This window comes from Fukomys damarensis, unplaced genomic scaffold (assembly GCF_012274545.1).
Source record: "Fukomys damarensis isolate Sample0158 unplaced genomic scaffold, DMR_v1.0_HiC HiC_scaffold_23, whole genome shotgun sequence".
Taxonomy (NCBI): domain Eukaryota; kingdom Metazoa; phylum Chordata; class Mammalia; order Rodentia; family Bathyergidae; genus Fukomys; species Fukomys damarensis.
In genome coordinates, this window is record NW_022900935.1 from 34,290,485 (window position 1) to 34,309,890 (window position 19,406).

Below are 19,406 nucleotides of genomic sequence, written 5' to 3' on the forward strand. Positions count from 1 at the left end.
TGGGGCTGGGCGCCCAGGGCAGGGGGCAGGACGGTCCGGACACCTGAGGGCGGGGGCCTCTCCGTAGGCGGCGATTCCCCGGGACTCCCTGGGCTGGTGTGATGGGCACTCCCTTCCCAGGGGACTTCATTTGGTGCCCCTATCCGGGGGAGTTGCTCAGGGCACTGAGGCCTGCGTCTGCTCTGCTCCCTGGCTGATGGCTACTCAGTTTCACAAAAAGCTTCCTCCTGGCCCGGGAAACCAGAGCCGAAGGGGACAGAGTGGCTAAGCTCACGGGGTATTTAATGAACACGTGAGAAGGAGCTAGGATAACAGAGCACCTGATTTGGGGCAGGTGCATATTATGCGGGTTTTTTTTTTTAAAGTCATTATTGATTTATTTCTCTTTTTTTCATTCATACATTTTATTGTTACATTTTAAGTATGCAATATGCTGACATTTAATATTGGGAATTTGTACCTTCATATAATATATTTCTGTTCTTATTTTTTCCCCATTCCCCTGCCCTCCCTTCAACCCCTCCCCCTCCCTATTTACAACGACTTTGTTTCCATTTTTTCCTTTCTCATGTTTATTCCTTTCCCCTATCCCTCCCACTTCCCCTTACCCTTTGGATCTTTTCTTCCCACTCCACATTATCTGTTATACATTTTGATCCTTTCAGTTTCTCACACTAGGGAAACTATTCGGTATTTACACAATATGGTTTTTTAAAAAAATAAATGGAGTACTACTCAGCCATAAAGAATAAGAATAGAGACATTTATAGCTAAATGGACGCACATTGAAGCCATACTCTTAAGTGGAATAAACAGGACACACATGTGTAAACACTGAATTATGCAGGTATTTGGGTGCCTGATTGCACTTAACTCTCTCTCCCAACAGCCCTGGCAAATGCTATGGTCCTATCATAACAAGTGAGGAAATAGAGGTTCAGAGAGATTGCATCCATGGTCACATAGGCAGGTGCAAGACTCAGCATTCCAACCCAGATCTGGTTGACTCTTAGGTGATTTTTGTTTTTTGGGTTTGTTTTTCTGGCAGAACCAGTGCAGGAAAGCAGAGTTCAGTTGCCTGGTGCTGGAGACACGCCCCCCGCTTCACCCCGTTCTTGGAGCAGATTGCCTGTGCCCTCCTCTGAGGGAGTCCAGAATGACTTTTCTTGCTCTGTTTGGGCCAAATTTTTGAATAAAAGGCCTGTGCTGTCCAGGTCAGGAGAGATGGTGGAGCAGGAGAGGAAGCCTCACCTCTGGGTCCACTTCCTCTACTGGGCCGTTCCCAGTGCGTACTCGTTGCCTAGGGTCTATCAGAAATATAAGCATTAAGACCCCAGTGAGACACGGATCTAGGTTCTGGGTGTCTGGGTTTTATATGCACTTTGGGTTAGTCTACTTTAAACTTAATTACTCGCAGTAAGGTAAACCTTCACAGCATGGCTGAGACATGTACATGTAAGATAAAACAAAAGCTCCTTGAAGCAAATGTCACCTTTACTCTGTGTGATCACCCTACTATTGTCTATTCTTTTCTGAGCCATGAGTTGTCCTTTACTTAATAAAAGGTCAGCATACCTCCCCATGCTGACCGGATGGCTCCCGTTTTGATTTTGGCTGACACTGCTGTGTAAACGCTGCTCGAAGTCAGATTGGGCCCCGTTCCACAAGGCTAGAAGGAGGCCCGCTACAGAGCTAAGGGTCCTCTGAGGGGCCCCTCAGCCCTCTCTTCTCACTCCTGTCTCTGTACCTTTGTAAATCAGAAGAGGAAGTTCCCGGGCCCCAGCTCTGGGGTAACTGGGCTGATCCTTTTCCCTTGCGCCTAGTGCAAGGGCACCCTCTGGTGGCTGCACGGCCAGGCTGCCAAGGCGGAGGGCGTGGGAGGGTAGCCAGGCTGTCACCTCCTGGGCCCTGCACATCTGCTGAACTCAGTTTTGTCGCTAGTTGTTACTCTGGAGTGAGTCAACAAAACCCCTCTGAGGTGCATTAATTAATCTAATTTAGAGGGCCACCAGGGTTGGCATAAGATTAATGGCTTTGTGGGAACCTGGTAGGATGGATGGCATTGCGTGGACACCCTGTGTGTGAGCTCCTCTCTTCCTTTCCCCACTGGGAAAGCTCCAGTCACTGGAAGCTGTGTCAGTGAAAAGGCACCGGCTACTCTTGGGATGTACAGATGAAGGAGCGTTGCTTTCTTTCCCTAGTTGGATCCCAGTGTGCTCAGGGGCCCCAGCCCATATATAGCAGGTCCTTGCATCTGGCTCTGTGGAAAGAGAACCCAGGCAACACTTTCACGGGAGGAGGAGGTAGACGAGATGGCTCCCCAATGCAGGCACAGTAGGGAGAGCTCTGGATATGAAATTTGGAGTTTGACCTGAAACCAACCAGATTAATTTAAGAATAAATATTTAAATTCAACCAAGAAGGATGAGGTCCGATTATGTACACGGTGCTTTGGGGGCCGGGGGTAACCCTAACAACTCCACTTAATCATGGACACAGAAATAGCTGATCAGCATTTCCATCTGTCGCCCTGCAGAGCTGTGCCTCACACCTCACAAATGTCCCCTTATCATGTCCTTCTTAGGACTCTCATTTTCCCACTGAGAGGACTGAGGCACCCAAAAGTTAAGTCACTGACAGGACTCAGGGGAACACAGCAAGTAGAAGGGCAGGGATCTCAATCTAGGCAGCCTGGCTCTAGACCCACATTCACAGCTGCTCCGTCTGAATCTTCAGGAGATACCAAATAATAAACTGACGGGATTCGGGAGCTTGAAGGGTTCTTTGAAGCAATCCCCTACCACGACCAAATTCAGTCTCGATAGTAGGATGTGAGAAAGCATAGCAGATATTTGGGCTGCATCTGTGCTTGGAATCTTCTAGCTATGCCTGGTCTTTTTAGCCCCTGGCTTCTTCTTGCTCCTCCTGGTAGAGGAAATACCTGCGGGCGGGGGGGGGTGCTCCATTCTTTCTTTGGGGAACTGAGTGGACATTAGTATTTCTGGTATATACCTTGTGTTTCCAAACCTTACTTTTGGTTGCGGGTAATGGCTCGATGCCTTTCTGTGTCCCCTGTCTTGTCCCAGTCTTCCATTTCTTGGCAGACACATTGCATACACTTTGCATGGTAAGGAATGGCTTGTAGCCAAGTCTGCTGATGTGGAGAAGGAGGAACATTTCAGAAATCCAAGAATGAGAACTCCTGTACATCCCCATCTTCCTGGGTAAACTTTGAGCATCTGTGTCACAGGATGACAAAGCCAGCATTTGCAGATTGATTGTCAGAGCGAGGATGCTGCTGTCAGAGTAACCTATTATTAATATTAAAATTATTATTGGTTACATTCATCATGTCTGAGTGTTTCCAGGATAACGTGTAATTTATTTATGTATAATTTATGTCCTGACGACTTTCAAAAGGGAGAGAGGGAAAGAGAAAAGGAGACTAAATTTATTGAGAGTCTAAAATATAACAAGATGCACAATTGGCATATATTTTTCCTCTATTCCTCATATGGTGACAGAAGCAATGTTGTCCATGGCGGGCAATCATGGCTCAGGGAGGCCCAGCCTCATGTCCTGGCTGTGCACAGCACGTGGGTCTGGTTCTCTGCAGGACTTTCCACGACTTGAGTCCATTACTCTTCCTCCATCCTATGCCGGCCTCCAAAAGGCTTGAGGGAACCATCAATAACCAGCTAAGTAAAACAGGATAGCTAAACACCAGAGAGGGGAGAGAGGCAGAAGAACCATTAGAAAGGGACAGATAATCCATGCAGAGATGTGGGATCAATCACTCCAAGGTATACAATTATGTAAAGATAAAATATTTAAGGATGGAAATGCCAACAAGTATCTTGGAAGTCTGTGAGTTCCAGAAAGGACTTGATCCCTTCATACCAGTTTGGGAAAATTTGGTAATCCAGCTGGCTTCTCTTGTGTCTTAAAGAAAGCTCACACCTCAATTTTGTGCTTCTCTATGTAAACATTTTAACATTGTATAATAATTTAGCAAGAGTGCTTTTGAAGAGGTTAAGCAAACATGACCAAGGCAAGTTGCTTCCCTTTTATTAGTCTTTTAATAAGAATCTCAGCACCTGCTTTGTGGCAGATGCCCTTTGCTACCGACCGTAGGGGAGCAAAGACTGGATTTCACGAGGAGAACAGGGATCTTCAGAAAGGTGGGAGCAGGTTCGGCGGCAACAGTCAGAAACCACACAGCACTGAGTAGTGAAGGTAGTAGCTGCTGCAATTTTATTTCTAACTCTAGGCGTATATATACTAGTTTCAAGGGCACACCTCAAGAGTGATTTCAGTCACAAGCAGGCATGAGAAAGATAGACAATAGTACTGTAAAAGCTAAGACCACAAGGTCAAGCTAAGACCACACCTATATACAATCACAAAAGCTAAGACCACTAAGTGAAGGTAAGACCACACCTATACGCAGTCAGAAGGGGAAGTTTGTAAAACAAAGGACTGGCTTCAGCATGTCACCTTCAGGATCACCTTCAGGACTTCACAGTCCGGGGCTCAGGGTCAGCACTTTGGCTGCCGGTCCTCTTGTGCCCCAATACCTCCCCATCTCTAGGAACATCTAATTGTTCCTGATCTTTCCTGGGCGCAGAATACAATTCTACAGATAATGAACAAATAGTAATAAAGACAAAATAGAACAGAGTTATAAATAAACCCAATGTCCCCAAACTGCAGGCAGAGAGGCCATCTATTCTCTTCACGGCTGACTTCGCATGCGGTGTGTGCCAAGGACTTCCAGGAGGCTTAACCCGGTGGGGACGATACCTCGGGTCTGGTTTCTGCCAGGTGACCGGCATTGTCACACAGACTCCACTGGAGTGGTCGTGGCAGCCCTTCTTGGAGCCAGGGCCACAGCAACCCTTTAGGTAAGCAAACTGCCTTTCTCCACTATCTCCAGTTAATTATGTATGCTTCACTCAAATGAATTATTAAGATGTTTTCTGATATGCCTGTCTTGTTGAGATCAAAGGAAGATCAGTCCCCTGTGGCAAGGAGATGGGACTTGCCTGGGAGTAGGAAATCATTAGCAATATCAATCATTCCCATGTTCCATCACCCAGAAAAATGAATCATTAGCCAGAAAGCTCAGGGACTTCTCTTCTCTCTTGGGCCATGTTTATTTGCATCTGGACTTAAAAGCAAAGTCATTCTTCATGACTGCAATGCTCAAAGACTCAGAGTGGCAAGAGGTAGGCAGGGTGGGCCTATCCCCAAAATCCACAGGTCAGTTGCTGAATTAGTCCTTTGTGCGGCTATAACAAAATACCTTAGGTCCGATAATTTATAAATGGCATACATTTATTGCTCACAGCAATAGCGGTTGGGAAATCAAGGTGAAGACACCAGCAAGTGTCTGGTGAGGGCCCAGTCCTTGCTTCCAAGATGGCGCCTCTCTCTGGAGAGAGGAGCATTGTATCTTCACATGGAGGAAGGCAGAAGGGCCAATGGGCCTCACTAGTTCCTGCTGGCCTTTTTGTAAGGCACTGCCATGAGGGCCTATGTTTCAACCTGGACTTTCACACCATAGCAATGGATATATGACTTATAAATTTCAGTTTAGGTAGCTGGTTTCATAAGTATTAGAAAACTCTAGCCAAGCCTATGTGTTAGCATTGTTTTCCCTGCTGAGGAGATGAGAGTTATGATTTCTTTCCACCAGATGCCCACTCGCAGCTCCGTTTCTCTCTCGCTACCTTCTAACTCCGAAAGTTGTGCTCATGTTCGGTGGGTGTAAGATATACGTGCCGGACTTCATGGGGGGCAGGGAGCCCAATGGTTTCTGAACTGTAGCTGCAGGATGGGGGACTCACAGTAAAGAGTCATAAACTCCAGTTAGAGAGGTGTAAATTAGCAAGTGGTAGCATTTGCTGTTCCTGTCTCATCCTGCAATCATGTAGGTAAAATCTGCCACGGACATTTCTCCTTAACTTCAACTCTGCCACTGTGAAAAAGAAACCTCCTCTGATCCCCGTTCGGGATGGAGTGTTAACTAAAAAGAGAGCAATGTCTTCAGAGGTCCACACAGCTATAAGACTGATTCAGTGAGGAATTCCACAGTCTGGAGGAAAGGGTGCCGGACATAGCTACCCTTGATTGGGCTATGATGGTTATTTTATGAAGGGAGGCAGGAGGGACAGAGAAAAAATTTCATTTTCACCAAGTCTTATTTTGAATTTCTTTTCTTGGGTATGCAAGAAGCCAGTATTTCTAAACTTCCTTGCCATCAGATTTAAGCAGCGAGTAGTCTGGACAGTGAGTAAGTGAGAGGTGACCACTGTGCTGGTGGGAGAGGTCGCTGACCCCCCCACACTCTCCTCTACCAAAACCTAGGAAGGAAGCCAGGTGCTGAAAAGTGTCAGAGTTACAAAACCAAAGGGGTCTGGACCCTGAGTCCAGGAAGAGAAGTAAGAAGGTGTCTGCCCAACAATTACCAGGGCATGATTTAAATTCGTTTTTGTTGTACTGAGTCACCAAGAACTGGGGGTCATTTGTTACTGTGGCAGAGCCTGTCTCATTCTGACTAATGCAGCTTTATTACAGAATGTTATGGAGACATCGCAAAACTTTGATGGGGGATTAGTAGGAAAAGCAGAGGCAATGGGAAGGGTTGAGTCAGGTGATAAGGAAAATAACCCAGATGTGGGCTTGCCAGCTCCTGGAGGAGTGAATTGAAGATTAGACTGCAATGCTGAATAGGGGTAACAGCCGGCAGATGGTCCCTACTTCTGACCTGTCTTCTCATCCCACTTCTCAATGACCTTAGGAGGTGGGTATGAGGACCCTCATGTTACAAATGAAGAAATTGTGGTACAGGGAGACTCATGGCCACCCACTCACCTCCCAGGGTCTCATCACTCATGAGAAGCAGAACTGAGCTTCAGATGCAGACCTGTCCAACTGACATGGGGTCCAGGGCTGTTAGCCACATGGTACAGCCAGCTGGTGACTACACAGAAGCTCACAGGGTTGGTGTCCCTGTGAGTTTAGGGGTGGGATGGTGTCAATTAATCAGAGAAGGGTCGTTGGCAGTGTCCCTGAATGGGAGAGGCCCTGCAGTGCCCAGCGAGGGCAACAGAACATCTGACAAGTAGCCTGGGGGTTAAGGCCTCCCGGGAAGGCACAGGGACAAAGATGAGTAAGTGTGGATGCTTCGCTGATGGAACCAGGAACACACAGGGAAGGCTGGGAGACAGGTGAAGCACAGTAACACCAAGGTGGCGGGAGACTCGGAGGCTACTGAACACCGAAGCCAGCTAGGAAGGTGCAGACCAGCTCTGTCCACCACTTAGGAGGAGGTGGGACCGGAGCAGACCTGGGCTTCTTGGTCAGAGGTTCTAGACCTACACGGTATGTGGCTAAAACAAGTAGAGGAACAGGTTAGGGATGACCCTTGCCCTGGAGGACGGCTTTTGAGCTGGTAAACTAAAGCCCACACAGTTAGCGCTCTGCTAGCAATCTAGAGGAAGTGCTAGGGGATTGCCATGTATTTGAATTTTGACCAGCCCTGGCTTAGCCTCTCAGCAGCTGTGTCTTTGACCAAGTGACTACGTCTTTGATTGAGGGACTGTGTCTGTGGCCCTCAGTGAGCTTCCTGATCTCTAAACCAAGTTTCACACACTCAAGTCCCAGGTGGTTGTGATTATGAAATGATAGGAAATATATATAAATACCATGCTCAGCCCCAGGCACCTCACAGGTACTTGGTAATGGTGGCAATTTCCCTGTCTTTCTCTCCACAGAGAGAATAGTATCTCTGCCCGGAGAGGGAAGAGAGGTTTCCCAGAGCGAACAAGGTCTGGGTCCTAATGCTGCGGGGTGTGGGGTGGTATAGCTCCTGCAGAGTTAACAGAGGCCGGGCTTCTGCCCTCAGGAACTTTCTCTTTCCAACCGCATCACTCTGACGGCGGCCCTAGGCACTGCATGTCCCTTTCTCCTTCCTGTCCCTTCCCCCTGCTGTACCATCTGCTGGGAGCCCGTGCAACAGCTGGAGGGGAGGTGGGGTGCGTCCCGGCCCACTGAGCCCAGTCACCCAGTTCTGGAGGAGGAAGCTGGAGGGGACAGACTGTATGGCCCTTGTTCCGGTCGCAGGGTCAAAGTCTTCCATGATTGAAAGGAAGGGCTCCCCGGGAAGGAGGCAGCAGGTATGAGGGAGCTCACATCCGCCAGGGACACGATCTGTGTGCACTCATGGGGCGGGGGCTGGGGACTGAACGCAGAGGTCAATGTGTTTACTCAAAGACATCTGCCACTGTGGCATGTAGTCACCTACATAAACATCAGGTGAATTGATTTACCTCATTTGATGCTGGTACCTCATAAATGAGCCAGAGCTCTTAGTAAATCCCCATTTTACAGATGAGAGAACAGCACATCAGACTAGGGCTAGGGTGGTGTGCACAGGGAGAGGAGGAGGAGGGAGAGGAGGAGGAGGGACAGGTGGAGGAGGAGGAGGGACAGGTGGAGGAGGAGGAGGAGGGCAGTTGAGCTTGCAGGCTCCTCTTGGATGTGCCCACCCATCTCAGAAGGTTTCCCCTTTTCCGTCTTTTCCTGTCCACGCCCACATCCATGCCCCTACCCCTTCACTGGTCCAACAAATATTTACCCAATTTCACTTTGGGCTCTGTGAGGCCAAGACACACAAAAGGGCACAGAAGCATGCTGTTCCAAGCCCCCCGGAGCCCATCATCTGGGTTAGGAGTCGAATGGTAAGGTGGCTGGGGAACCGTCGTGTGAGCACTCAGGCCCCGAGCGCTGTGAGAGAGGCTAACAGGAGCAGCATGACAAGGGCCCTGCTCTGGAGAAGGCGGTCAAGAGGTCCAGGTCACCCCTGAATCCCATTCATTCTCTCGACAGGAGCCTTCTCTGAGTGCTGAGCCGGGCCCTGCCGTGTGTTGGGGACTCACGCTGACCTGTGTGTGCAGCTACCCGGGGGATTCCCACTTGGGTGTACCACAGACACCCCAACCTCTGGTCTCCCGCCTCACACCGGATGTTGGTGTTGCCAGACTGGCTGCCCACCTCTGAAAACTGGCTCTGCCTCTCTGCCAGGCTGCCAGCCTGGCACAAGGCTCTGTAGACACGGCACAGAGGTCCTCTGGCCCCTGCCGCCCATGCTACGTGCCGCATGTCTTCCTTCCCAGGCTCACGCGCTGCACCTTGCATGTGCACTTTTACCTCTCCTGCTGTCCCTGGCTGCAGTCACCACCTCAGAGATGTTCCTGAGAGGCCTTTCCCTGACCGCAGCTGGCAGGTGAGCTTCTCAGTGCCCTGTTCCCGCAGCCCCTCCTCCTCATCTAGGACTCACCTGGATGACGGACAGAACTCCCCTCCTTGCACCCAGGAGGTGGCTGCTCTGTCCTCACCAGCTCCCTACCTCCCCTGAATTTCCAGGGGGGCTTCCCAAGGGCACAGGAGCCAGGCCACCAGCCAAAGTCGCAGTGAGGCATCCGCTCTTGCTTTGTGACCCCTGGCCCGGGTTCCTCTTGACCCCCAGAGTTGTTGGAGGGTTTCCTTGCTGAAACCAGCGAGGTGGCCATAGTGCCCGGTGTCCTTGGGCCGGCCTCACATCGGATACGAGGTGGACAACTTTGTGTGTGTGGCCTCATTTTATGCTCAGAATCAGTGGAAAGTAGGAGCTGAATCTAAATCCCTCTCTAACAGAGGGGAAGGGCTGAGCCCCGGGGAGGCAAGGGCCACCCTGAGCCTGTACCTCACCTGGGAGGTGTGGAACCACCATTGCCAACCACAGCACCATCCTTCACTGCTGCCTGGGGGCCGTGCCTGGAGTGCTGGGCTCCCTTCAGCCCACAGCCTGCCTTCGTCCTCTGTCCCACTGTCTGTCTGCCCCAAGGAGGAGGAACCTCCTCTTACTCCTGTCCTCGCTACCCAGCCCAGTGCCAAGCCTGCAGCGCGTGTCCGCACATGTGTGGCCTCGGGTGAGTTTAGCTAAGTTGTATCATTTTTCCTTGTTTCATTTTAGGGCTAAGCTTGATACCTGGTCAGCCGCATTGGGAGGACAGAGGCGCCTGGAGAAAAATGTGGGTCAGGAAGGGGCGGGCCACGCTGTCCTGTCCACCAGCAGGAGCAGTCACCTCTGGCCATTCCCAGATCCTTTGTAAACACCTGCTTTCCATTCACGGGGCCTCCAGACCGTGGAAATACAGCAACGTTCCGGGCAGCAGCGTTTCAGCAGCCACCCTAATATCCAGATCTTCCACCTTGGGCCCACACGTGTGCCTTCTCTTTATCTGCAAATCCCACCCCACTCTGGGCAATACTAACCTGGCCTCCTTCTGGTTAAAGTCACACGTCAGACCCGCAGCACAGAAGGATGAGGAATCTTTCACCATGGTCAGAAGGCCTGACAGACAACTGCCGGAGCTTGGATTCTGGGATAATTCTGATCTTCATGACTCCACTCTACACGTGATGTGTCAGGTGCTGGGCAGGACCTAAGTGTGGGCGAAGTCCAGGGAGGGATGGAGAACGCGGCATCCAGCTAGGAAAGGTCAGGAGGGCAGGAGAAGTTTAATTGTGGAAGAGCCAGAAAAGTGCCTTGGAAAGTGAAACTATAAATATTTATTTAATTTATTTATTTATGTTTTTTTTGAGACAGTCTCATTCTGTAGTTCAGGGTGGCCTCAAACTCTCAATCCTCCTGCCTCAGCCTCCTGAGCGCTGGGATTACAGATGTGTGCCACTGAGCCTGTTGTGTATACATTTTCGTCTGTTTACAGGATTTATGATTACACCAGCCTTTCTCAGGTGCTGCTGGATGAAGAGATGGGCTGATATGTGTGTCTGGGTCCAGACAGAAAAACGAAATTTGCCCTAAATATTGGAAACAGGGATTGGTTGCATCAGGACAGCCCTGAAGGAAACCCAGAGTTTACCAGCAGCTGGAGTCACTAGGCTGGAGAGACAGAGAAAGGTGGTATTATCAGGGCCTGGGCTGGAATCATTGTAAGAAGCTGGGGCTGCAGAGGGAGAAAAAATGGTGGCTGGCATGGATTCCTCCTGAGCCTTCTGCAGAAGAGAAGAAATACTCTGGCTTCTCCCTTCTTTCTATCACTGTGACAAAATACCTGAGAAAAAAGCTTAAAGGAGGAGAGGTTTATTTTGGCTCCTAGTTTTTGAGGTTCTGGTCGCTGGTCCGCTGGCTTCATTACTACACCCTCTGGGGAGGCAGAAGGCACCTAGGCAGGAGGTGTCGGCGAGAGCACAGCTGTTCATCATGGTGTCCAGGAAGCAGAAAAGAGAAAACACTGGGGGTCGGGGACAACACTCACCCTGCAAAACACCTCCAGTGATGGCCTCGTTCATTTAGCCTCCACCTCCTAATAAGCCCTTGAACCACGAAGTCACTCATGGATTCCTTCATTGATAAAGTTAGAACTCTTAGATCAAATCACCTTCCAGAAGTCCCTCGGCTGACAACCAAGTGTTCATTCAACACAATGAACCTTTTGGAGGACTTTTAGGTTCCAGCCGCGACAACACCTTTCAGCCTCCTATCTGTGCTCCCACTGGCCAAGCCCAGGCAGAGCCAGCCGGACCCAGGGGCCTGTGGCCTGCAGCCTGAGGGAACCCGGATGTGTAGGCAGTGTCTGCTAGCGCAAGTGCAAGTAAGAGAAAATAGTTAAGTGCTGGACTAGACTTCGTCCCACATTACACAATCAAGAGTAAGGGCAGCCACCTTTTTCTGTGGTGAGGAAGGGTCAGGAAAGCTTTGGGAAGGACATAGCATGGCAGAGGGCTGCGTGGGGTGGGGGTTGTTTGAAATGAAGGCAGTGAAGAGAGCTCTCAGAGGCTGCAATGTGTGAGCTACAGCTCTGGAAAAGGCCTGGCACCCCCAGGGCAGAGTGGCTGTTAGTCTCACCCTGGTGCAAGGGTGGGTGTCAGGAAAGCCACAGGAAGGAGGCAAGAGTGGGCTGGGCAGGGGCTTTGAAAAGCACACAGCTGGGGCCAGGGGAATTCTGCTGTGGGAAAGTGAGAGGGGGCAAGATGCAGATGTGGAGGAAGAAAGAAGCACCCACCACCCTCCAGGCCCCTTCTCCTCCCCTGTTCTCCCCACTTTTCTGTTAAATAAAAATCCTGTAGGCACCGGAGTGCTCATGCTTTAACATTTACTCTAATGCCAGGATGGCAAATATTTTTGAAAATTCTCCATGGACAATTGCCTTCCCATCCCAAGATATATTACTTAAAAATACAAATCTTTGGGCTGGGGGTTTAGTTCAGTGGTTCCGCTGCCTGCCTCGCAAGTGCAAGGACCTGAGTTTGATGCCCGGTAACAACAACAAAAAAAGATAAATCTTTGCTTTTGATAGATAGTTTTTTTTTTTTTTTTTACTCTTACGAGGGATTGGGAATTAAATCACAAACACAATATAGTCTGTCAAGCTACATTTTGTTGTTGTTGTTGTTAAAACTGAGGTGTAATTAATACAACTTGAGCTGTGTCTCAGATATCCATTAGAATATGAAGATCACCTCTCTGGGTGACTGCTGAGACAAGCAGTCCTCATTTGAACATCTAAGCAGTCTGTTTAAAAATCAGTCTCATTATTTTACAACTGTCATTTGATTTACCTTAGCCACGAAGACCAGACCAATTCCTTTTATTTGAATAACACCTTATACATTCGAAAACACTTGCACAAAATCAAAGGAAGTATAAAGAAATAAAGAGAAAAGAAAGCAGAAGAACAAGAACGTAATTTATTCTTACAAGACTTCTTTTTTAATACTCTGCACTGTCAAGAGAGACAGGAAGTCAATATCTGGGCACACTTGAAGAAGTCAATATCTGGGGATATTTTAGGAAACTCATTGTCAGAGGTTACTAGTAGAGCACCATGATATCCATCCCAACTAACAGATTTCTGAAAGGTTATTTTGACTGGTCACAAAATATCATTCACTATTTACTCCTACAATGTTTCTTGCTTTACAGGAAATAAACATACCAATTGTAGTGCACATTTTTGTAGCTTGCCTCCCACTCTCTCTTCTGACTGCCAAAAATGTCATTTTTTTCTTTTTGAAAAGTGCTTTTACTTTTTTTTTAATAATCCTATGGGTTATATGGAAAGCTGGTCCCACCCCTAGCTCTAGATATGAGTCTGATTGGCAGGTCTTTGCCACATGCACATTTTATCAATAAAGTGATTGGTTCAGGGGGAGTATGTGAACTAAGTCCATCCAATCAGGGGAAGAGAGGCATCAGAATTCTGGGAGGGATTTCCCCTTGCTCAAAAGACAGACTTGGAACTCGGGAGGTGATAGGAGATGTTGACAACCAGCAGGGGAGATGAGTTAGAGCGAAGCTTACCGTGCAGGAGAAACAGCAGTCCTTGAATTGCTGGATGAATTAAACCAGCCATGAGGCTTAATCTGTCCTTGAAATTTCCCGTCCCGGGAGCCGATAGAATCCCTTTTTGGTTTGTCAGTTTTATTAGGGCCTTGCATTTAAAAACCTGGGTGGTAACTCAAACATCCTTTCAGGATGATAGGATTGCTTACTCGAGACACAATAGCTTTCTAATCAGCACTGACCGAGCCCTTGAGCGTGTTCCAAATATTTCCACATCCATTGTTTCACTGCATTTCCCTACATTAACCATTATTTTAGATGAGAAAACTGTGGCTCAGGGAGATGACATGGGTCGCTTTAGCAGACCACTCAACCCTGGCTGCTCTGCTCTAGCAAGCAGCCTTCTGATCTCAGCATGTTAGCATGTGCTTGTCTCTCACACTCACATCACAGTATGACAGGAATTAGGCTGCTCTTCTGGGTGGTGATTGATGGCTCAGCTCATTTTCTTGATGTGATCTCTTTGTTTCACTATTTCATTCCCATTGCTGTGGACACAGAGACAGCGTCTGAAAGATTGCTAGGGATGTATGCGGGGCTAGGTCTGCAAATGCTGTGCCCCTTCAGCCTGTTGGCCAGAACTCCATCCTGTGGCCTGGCAATCTAGCTGCAAGGGAAGCAGGAAGAAGGCAAGCATCTATGGGCCACCCCTAGAGAGGGTCATCCCCGCAGGTGGCAAGTGGTCCAGAACTCCAAGCCAAGCATTGCACTGCACAGCTGTGTCTGCTTCTCCATCTTCCTTTCCCTCATTCATATGTAGTCAGTCCCCAGAAGCACTTGGGCTGCTTACCTTAAGGCCAGTTTACGTGCAGTATCTTCTAAAGGGAAGAAGAAACTCCCAGGCGTCCTGACAGATGACAGAACCACGGAAACTGTTAGTACCTTAGAGAAATGTTCACCACGTGATAATGTATATGAGGCATTCAGCATTTACTTACCCTCAAAGCAGATGGAGTTTATAAGGAGAGGTGTTCTGCAATGCAGATATGGCTGGGAAGAATAAATCAAACTTCTGTGTGTACGTAGGGGAGACAGAATTATTCAAACTCACGGTCTGCAGAGCTGGGTTCATTTTTGAAAACGCAATACTACATCATGGCCACCAGGGGGAGCGCAAGGCCCGTCTGTGCACTGCCCGCTATTTTTAGGCGCTTGCTTCTTCTAGCCTGGAGGAAGCCGCCAAAGAAATAAAAGACTATTTTTTTTTTTTTTTTTTTTTTTTAACGGACCAACTTATAAATTATTTGTGAGTCCAATAAAAGGCAATTATCAACATTTCCTACTATTTCAAGAGTAATATATTCTATGTTAGAAAAAGATTCCATTTATTCCGTGACTGTGATTCAGACAATGGGAAATTGGAAACAACTTCAAGAAAGAAAAGAAAGAAAGAAAGAGAAAATATTGTCATCCTGTGCAAATCTGTTTTTAAAACTCAAACCAGAGGATGTGGATTTGGGCCCCGAAGGCAGCAGAGTCTAGTGGGCTGGGGTGTGTCTGCGCGGTCTCCGTGTTCTAACTCCTATTCTCCCCAGGCACGAAGGAGGCAGTCAGAGTAATTCTGTCCAGTTGAATAATGAGATGGACAGGATTATTTTAGGAAATGCAGTTGTATCTCCCGACTCTGTAGGATGTGATATAATGAGGCCCGGAAGAGCCCCTGCTGTCATACATGCACTTTTGGCTCAGGGACCCCTCCTGCCCTCCGGGTGGCTTGATGCCACATCCGTGGCAGCAGTGTGGCGGGACGGGAGACAGAGCAGGGGCGCTGTGGGCAGCCCTTCCCTGGTCATGTGAAGCCCAGAACATCAAAGCCACGAGCTGAGTCCCCTCGACAGGATATAGCAGACTGAAAGCTGTGTCTCTTCCACATTCCTATGTTGAAATCTAACCCCAGCGTGATGATTTTGGAGGTGGAGCCTTTGAAAAAAACAATTAGGTCATGGCTGAAAATAGCATCCTTATCAAAGAGGCTTCATTCCAGGTAAGGAGGCACATGCTTCCCCTCATCCCTCTTACCCAGGAGGCTGAGGCAGGGGGATTGCAAGTGCAAGGCTAGCCCAGACAACTCAGCGAGAGCTCATCTCAAAATAAACAACACACACACTCATATAAGAGAAGCCCCACACAGTGCCCTCATCCCTCTCACCACGGACAAGCACAGCTGGAAGGCAACCATCTGTGAACAGAAAGTCGAGCCCCGCAGACACCTCATCTGCCAGTGCCCGGATGTTGGACTTTCTGGCCTGTGGACCCGAAAGGCCAGCCACTGGCCTGTGGTGCTCCACGGTCACAGCTGCCCTCATGGACCAAACCAGCGAGCCCCCGAGGGACGCAGAGGTGGGGACGGGGATGCTGCAGGCTCCGTGTGAACTGCAGGGACTCTGGGGCCAGGTCAGGGCTCCAGGTCCAGGTGAAAGCTGCTAATCCCAGGAGGCGAGTCCTCCCGACAAGGGGTCACTGTCAAGCCAGAGTAGCACAGCACCCGCGTCCCATCACGGGGCCTGTTCGAAGGCTCAGCTCTCCCGAGTGCCTTCCCGCAAGCCTGTGTGACCGTTCTCAAGTCTAAGACCTTGTGATCCCCTTGGCCGCTTTTTCTCGGTCTTCCCCAGCTGTGCCCTCCCCTCTTTTCTGGGTCCCTGTGACCCCTATAGATGGCACCCCCCTGCCGCCAGGCTGCGTGGCTCACGTGGAGGAAGTCGGGGTGCCCTGACCTGCTTCCTTAAGACCCTCCAGGGCCGGTCCACTTCCCTCCCATGGCTCCTGCTCTTGCTGTTCCCGGGGTGCCCCTTCCTGTCTCACCCCCACCCCCGTCCACATCTCCTATGAGGGGTCCTCTCATTAGAGTCTCCCCTTTGGACTGCCTGGGATGAATTCTGTTATACCAGTGTCCAAATTTGTGTGTCCTGTCTTTATAAATAACCATCGTCTTGTTTCATAGGAGAGCTCATCATAATTTACAAAATGCAAAAATCACAAAAATTAAAAGTAGAATTAAAAACCATGAGGACAAAAGCATACTTTGGAACTAATGACAAAACTAAGGACACTGTCTGGCCTCATAGCCTCTTCCCTTAATGAGCGGCAGGACACAGACATAGCCCCTCATTTCCTGGATACGCACAGGTAAAACAGAACCCCTGTGCCGTTCCGAATCTGTGAAATAAAAACAAACCGATTACCCTGCATGAACACAGCAGCCTTGGGCCTGGAGATGCGGCCACCCTCTCGGTTGTGGCGAGGACACTGGGCACCAGGGAGGCTGTGTGCCGAGTGTCAGGAGGAGAGGGATCCCGGGGATCTCGGAGCAGCCACGCCACGCAACAGCCTCCCATCCAGGCCTGGGTACGGGGACTCCAGAAACATCGGCTGCTGGGCACCGCTGAGCTGTCTCAGCACCGGCCTCCTGCCCCTCTTCCTCCCTCTCTTCCTGCCTGCGTGTGGCTTCCTCAGTGCCTCTTGTCCTTAGAGCCCTGGTCACTCCTGTTTCCACACTGTGTGACTGTGTGCTTGGCACAGGCTCATTCAGGATCGTTCCGCTCTTGGTAACGGGGTTCTCCTCAGACTGTTCCATTAGGGTTCCTCAGAGGGAAGAGCTGATCGGCCACTTGCCCCTCTCAGGGCAGAGCTGTCCACGCTTGGCCCTTGGCCAGGCGTCCGCCCTTCGTGTGACGAGGGGCTGCGGGGCGGGTGGTCAGGCTGCGCAGTGAAAGGCAGGTCCTTTTGGAGTGGGAAGAAGGACACAGGCGCCGGCCCCACTGCACTCCACCAGCCTGACAGGCCAGAGCCATCCTCTGTCCTCTGTAAGGTCTGAGGGGACCCAAGCTGACTCTGGTCTCTGGGGCTTCCGTGGGAGTCTGAGACTGGCACAATTCTCGGTTTAAAAATACTCCCTGACGATCTGCTGTACCCTACATATCAGGGAAATCCAGCCCAGGCCCAAACAGTAGGAATTCGAGGTTAGTGGGGTCTCTGGTCCCCAGAGGGAGCTGGGGCCCCACGACAGAGCTGGGAATGCAGTGATGCTCTGAAACTGAACACAGCTCCCAGCCCGCAGGAGCGAGCAGGCCCACTCTGCTGCGTGCATGGAGGGGCTCTGGCCGGAGACATGGAGGAGTGAGGTGGACAGAGGCCCTGGAGGACCGGAAGGCCAGGGCCGTGGCTGAGCACCCCCGGAAGGTGTGTCTCTGGAGCGGAAGCTCGGCCACTGCCCCGACCAGCGGTCCATTTCTGCCATAGGACGACGGTGCAATGTATTCATAAGTGCCTGGATTGCCGAGCTTGTGCCTGCCCCTGTGAAGAGTGGACAGCAAGCACCACTTTGAGGAGCTGAAGGAAAAACTCCAGGCTGCTTTTCAAACACCCAGAGTTTTAAAAAACGGGTGACCCTGGTTAGTGGCAGAACTGCTGACCTGTCTTCTAATGTTCGCAGCAGGCCTCCGTTCCCAGTGACGAGGGGAAAGGTCGATCTGCCCAGGGGACCTTTACGTGTATCGAGGTCACGGTGGCTTGCAACTCCCCTCCCTCCCAGATCTGAGACCCTTTGTTCCAGGGAGGGCCCAGACTTGACTTTCAGTGCTGTCTGGGGATTGGGTGGTGGTTTAAGAACTTGTTTTCCGCCTCCCAAGGGGAGGGAGAAGGAGGCTGCTACCCTCTTGGCCACTGGGCCATTTCCGGGAGCAGGGAGCCCTTGCTCTATGGGGCTGCCTGGTGCGGACTGAATGATCTCACCCGAGAAATTGGAGCCAAAGGCGGGGTGGGGGGGGGTAGGCAGTCCCTCCCCGAAGCACTGCAGCACCCAGTTTGGAGACAGTGGAGATTTACATGATTCAACGGATTGCTCCTCTCCGGTGGGGCTCTGGAGTCCTGAAGGGGCAACTGGGAGCAAAGCTTAGGGCGGAGGCCAAGCTTCTTTCTGGTCCTGATCGGTGGGAGGAGTAGAGAGGCAAAGGGTGAAATCTTTCTAGGGGAGGGAAAAATAAATGGCGCGGAGGGATGGGAAGAACTTACTCTCTCTATCAGGTCAGGAGGAATGAGTGGAGAAAAATTAGTCTGAAGCCACAATGTGGAGGGCACTCGATTTACTGAGTATTTATCACGGGATAAATACAGTGTTGATCATCGGCACCTGTGGAAGAAGAGACCTAGGCTCAGAGAGGCTTAGACAGGAGCCCAAGGTGACGCAGCGTGAAGGCCGCTCGGCCTACTCCCTACAGCCAGGCTCCTTGGAGTTGCGCCTGGAGCTCATACCGAAATGCGTTTCTATCCAAGCTCGTTTCCCTCCGCTCAGGCCCGAGGTGAGTGCTGTGTTTGCTCCGCACTTGAACTCCTGGAAACAGGTTAGTGGTTCGCGGGCAGCTGGGGAGGCAGGGTAGAGGACAGAATTGCGGGTTGGAGTCCCCAGGGAGGTGGACTTCATATCCCCGGTGCTGTTTGCTGGATTTGGGAACTTCCAGCAGGAGATGCCTCCTTCTGAGACTCAGTTTCTTCATCTGCTTAAGTGATGGCTCTAAATGACTGTAATATAACGGCCCCGCCATATGGCGTCGTTTTCACAGGTGTTAGACTTTCCTCTCTTTTGATTATCTATTGTAGTGCAACTGGCCACCCCACCACACAGTGCTTTAAAAGAAAACAACCATTTATTTCACTCACAGAGCTGCAAAGTGGTCAGGGCTCAGCAGCGGCTCCTCTTGCAGCCTGGTGGCTCTTGGGTCCCTCTTCTGGGACGGCCCCACCCACCGTGTGATGGTGGGGTCAGGAGGTCACCGCGTCACTTCTGCATATTTCATTGGCTGAGAAGCCCCAGAGCCGATGCCTAAGGGGAAGAGAATGACAAGGAAGGACACCAATGAGTTGGGGGGGGTTGGGTTTGGATTTTTAAAGTGCTCATCTGCTCTCTGGCCACATTGGTTGAATTTACTCCACATGCCTGCCCTACCCTTGCTTTTCACCCCCACCCTCGCCCACAACCTTAGCTCATTATAGTGCT